We start from the raw sequence: 5171 nt of genomic DNA, 5'->3' as shown, positions 1-5171 counted from the left end.
ATATCTCATGCTGTCAAAACACCAAGACACAGAGGGGATTGACTTTTCCAGTAGACTGTGTCCATAATGAATGTTAAAACAAAAGCAGACGGAACGGATTAACCAAAGCCCATCTGTAGATCAGGTCAAGGACTGAGTCTTTTGCTCTTTTCTTACACAATTTTTTCAGCCACTAAACAGCCCTTTCACCTCTTTGTGACAAAAACCACCTGTTAAATCAACAAGAGAGCTGAAAATATTGAAATTCTGTTTTATTTATTTGTGCAAGAAACCTTGACTATTCAACAAAAATAGTTCAATATAACGCTACTTAAATTGTGCTGTGTAAACCTTTTAGGCCATCTAAGACACACCAGTTGTGCTGTAATTCTTCTAGTCTCAATGCATTTATGACTCAATGATTCATTCAGGAACTGGGACAACAGGAATGAGAAGCGAATCGACGTGCAGACTCGAAAGCAGGTTAGCATGCAGATGTAGGGCGCTGATGCTCACCTGCAATAGTGGCAGTCGGCCTGACAAGTGAGCGGATTAGACACTGATTTAGATCCATGTCAGTGTCCCTGAGGAACTCTCCCACAGGGAACAGAACGTGCTGCACCACGGGCCACAGAGCCCAGCTGGTTCTCGGCTCGGTTCACTACTAACATCCTACCGCAGTAAAGATAGCTCATAGTTAACGTCTAGGACTCCATCTGCTATAAGCAAAGAGTGCTCTACTACAACATTGGGGTTGACTCATAACAAGTAATATTCATTATTACTTTTTTTTTATGTAATGAGTAAAGCATTACTATATAAATGTAAACATACATTTTTGAGTTAGGTCTACTTAAAAATAAAAAATAAAAGTAATGCACATTACTTTTCAGTTTAATTAATTTTGTTAAACTTTTTTTAAACTATAATTAATATGCACTTCTCACGTAGTCACTAGACATGTGCACTCGTGTGCGCTGGAACCATGGCTTGACAATAACTTTTTCGCTCACCAGCCAGAAATCAGCATTTTTACTGGCCACAATTTTGTTGTTGGGATATTACGTTTTTATTAGGGGTGTGACGATACACTTAGCTCACGAGACGATACATGATAGTGGTTTCAAGAGACAAAATTATATTTTAACACTACTTTTAAGAAATTTCCAGTAGACTGATCTTTTGATCTTTTATTCAACTGAAAGTCACAAAACGCAAAACAATGCAGGTAATTTAGCAATGCATTTTGAAATGTTTGAACTATAGGGCTGTCACTGTAACGATTATTTTGGTAATCGGTGGATTATTTTGACGATTAATAATCATAAAATATTTTTTTGTGGTTACAAAAACCGACCTAAGTGACCAATAGCCTTAAAAAGGACTTAGACTGCATATATAATAATAATGAGGCAATAATAATCGGTTCAAATAAAGTATCAAAACAAATGTCTTTAGGTTCATTTTGATTGTTTGCTTGGTTGGTTTCCCTTTCCTGATGAGTCCACATAATGTGCATATAGAAAATAAGAGTTTTTGTTGATTTTGGGAGGGAAATCTGAACATGTAAGTGATGTTCTGTTATGTTATCATTTATAAGTGTAAGAGTTTTCTTTTATCTGATGGAAATCCGAATGACTAACTGCAAGCTGGCTACTTATGCTGAAACCATAGTGTCAGGCACTAGATATTTAATATCTTTGACTATAATATTGATTTCCAAGAAACTGTAAAGTGATGCAGTTTTTTTGTGAAAATCCTTCAGTTTGTTTCTTTATAGGAAAATGTGTAAATGAATGACTTTCGTATCATCATGCAGTGTTGAATTACGCCACATCTGACAGTTACCAACCCCCCCCCCCCCCCCCCCCATGCCTTGTTTTCTCATCTTTCACATTTTTCGCATTCATTTCTTAAATCCCTCATTTACACCAATAAATGCCTGCTTATGAGGCTGCGTGTGAAAAACTGTCCTGTGATTCTCGACGGGGGAGACAGATGCAGACCGGCGGATCAGAAATCCAGATTCCTCTCGGCAAAACTTGATCATCTAAATGTCATCTCAGCATTACCTGTATGTTTAACAAGGCCTCCTGTCAGTGCCATGTGGTCCTGTTTTTTATCGAGCTGAAACAGCAAAAAGTGACGGGAATCGGGAAAGAGTTTTCTTTTCTTTCAGCAGCGACTAAACTGAACATGTTCCACTCAGTCATCACTCTTGAATGAAATGGGTGGCTATTGCGCAGGTTGGATGTCAGTGACAATAAATATCGATCAACTCATGTTTCATAACCATCACTTACACACCGAAACAGCACATATTTGATTTGAGAGCAACACCTGAGGGGAATATTTTCAGTGAACAAGGACGGCTAGTATCGTATGCTAATCGGGTATCTGTATGCTATGCTAGTACATAAGCTACCTATAGACATAAATTGTCATTATAACGCAGTTCAAATAGCTTTGATCATAACATAATTTTGGTGGAATTGTAATCAGGCGCTTAAAAGAGTAGCTTTTAAACAAACAAATATTGGAGCCAATGGGATCGCTTGGGGTCCTAACAGAGACCCAAATTCGAGGGAGGACCTGATTTGTCATCACACCGGCTGCATAAATGCCAGAATGTAAAATTAGTTATCTTATGCACATTTAAATGTGATCCATTTGCACAGTTCTCACACTTTTTTTGTGCATTAAAATTTCAGACGAAAATTGTCATATCAATTTGTGCCTTATGTTGTGATCTCACATAGCATTATATTTTAGTCCATACATTTGAGAGCCATGTTGTAAAATGTGATGCATAACAAATACATAGGCTACATGCATGCAAAGTTTTGACGCTGCTTTAATCGCCTCCATATTAATTCATGTTGTATGAACTGTTCCACTCTCTCGTTTATCTACTGTTCGCAGTTCACTCAATCTCCCTCTACCTATTCTGTGCTTGTTGGAGTGCGCGTCTGAAAGGTCTCCTGTGTGTTGTGGTTGTAAAGAGATGGTTCTACGTCTAAATAAATTCTTGTCAAGAAAAAAGAGACTGAAACATCAATTTTGAGCGGGGTGTCCACCCCTTAACTGATCAGCAGCAATTCATCGAATGATATACAGTAAAAGACTGTTATAATCTGTATGCATGGTCAAGCAGTAATTTGGTGGGTCTGTTTGCAACATACTCTATTTGCATAATATATTTTTGTGAATTGGGTGCTAAAACACTGCAGACATGTGCTAAAATGACATTCAAAAACCCCATGACTGCATTGGTTGAATTTGTAGGAAATAATCACAGTGAAATGAACGGATCCAGCGGCAGACAGGAAGATGTTAGAGTGATAATCCTGTGTTTTACACACCGGATCATCTGTCCTGTCTCTCTGCCCACAACGCTATACAGCTCAGTGATACTGAACGCCACTGTGTGTGTGTCTCTGTTCGGGCTTCATTTCTAAAACGCGCTGTAATCCATCATGTTCCTGATAACTCTCTCTCTCTGTGTGTGTGTGACAGGAATGGTGTGTGGGTGGGATTTCTGTCTGGGATTTATTTAACGAGGCAAATCACTAGAATGGGTCTTTCAACTTCTACTTCCTCTCCTGTGATGCAAGTGACATTAATAAACCAGAACACTATGATGTATTACTGAGCTCTGATAAGATTTCATCATTTCCGAGATGCATATTCAAGTCTGAGATTAGCTGATTCGAGAACAAGTGCTTTTTTGTACATTTGTTGATGCATTGAAGTTGTAAAAACTGAAAATGCTGTTTGAAAGTGTGGGGTCAGTAAGATTTTTTTTTTATTTTTTTTTTTTATAAATAAATAAATGAATACTTTTTTTCAGCTATAGGATGCATTAAATTGATTATTATAATGTTACAAAAGATTTTGATATCAAATAAATGTTTTTTAAACTTTCTTTTCCTCAAATAATCATGAAAAAAAAAATCACAGTTTCCACACAAATATTAAGCAGCACAACTGTTTTCATCATTGATAATAATAATAAATGCTGAAAATTCAGCTTTGCATCACAGGAATAAATTGCAGTTTAAAATAGCAGTTATTTTAAATTGTTATAATATTTCATAACGTTACTGTATTTACTGTATTTTTGATCAAATAAATGCAGCCTTGCTGAGCATAAGAGACTTATTTTAAAAATCTTACCGACCCCAAACTTTTGAACAGTGTAGTCGTGTATTACTGATACCACCATTTTACCATGGTACAGCCAGAGTTCTTCTGTGTAAGGGTTTGTTACAGTGCCGATAGCTAGGATGCTTGTGAATGTGAATGAGTGATGCTATCATAGGATGCTTCCTATCTATCCCAGAGTTCAAATGCTCTCATTAATGCAAGACACGCAGCTTTACAATCATCGTTGTTTGCAGTGGATCGTTAGGAGAAATGCACGCCACTGGCAAACTCATTTATCAAATACCTCAGAAAAGTGTTTTAGGATGAGGGCTCTTGTGTTGTATTGATTGGGTGGTGAAGAGCTAGCGTGTTAAATGTTTCATATCAAATCACTCAGATAAAGTGTCCCTGCTAACTCGCACTCTTCTGTATGTGAGGAATAAATGGGAAGTTTTCAAAAGTTTGACATGCTAATGAATGGCATCTGCTTTTTCACACACACTTTTTCTCTAGCATGCATTAACCTTAAAGCTATGCCTGCAATCTCCGCTAAATAATGTGCTGAAAGTAAAATAATTGCTGACATGTCTCCCTTATAGATTGAAAACAACCCAGTTTACATTTAGAAACAGCAAAGTGGACAACGCCTGCTTGTTTGTCTGCTTTGTAACATCATTAAGCAGCTTCCTCAGAATGTGTTGATGCTAATTGCTAGGCTAACTGTCTATGCATGCACTTTTAGCAATACCGTGAAGGAAACTGGAAATAAAAGGTAATAACTGTGTTTACTATAAAATAAAAACTGTTTGGATGGCTTGTGATGGTCTAAGGATTACAGTAACATAGGAAGGCTTGTGCTTAGTGGCTATCTAAAGATTGTAGTGGTGTAGCGACCATGTAAAGTATAGGAGGGACATATCTTCTCTGGCCAAATTGCTCAAACTACCTCAGATGTTTAAACAAAAAACAGTAATACGATTGCATGTTAATGTATGTGCATGTTTTGTGAGTAAAGAGTTATTTAAATTCCATCAGGGCCTGGTTAA

The sequence above is a fragment of the Rhinichthys klamathensis genome, unplaced genomic scaffold (assembly GCF_029890125.1).
Source record: "Rhinichthys klamathensis goyatoka isolate OS25496 unplaced genomic scaffold, OSU_Roscu_1.1 h1tg000105l_1, whole genome shotgun sequence".
Taxonomy (NCBI): domain Eukaryota; kingdom Metazoa; phylum Chordata; class Actinopteri; order Cypriniformes; family Leuciscidae; genus Rhinichthys; species Rhinichthys klamathensis.
Note: the sequence above shows the minus strand (reverse complement) of the source record.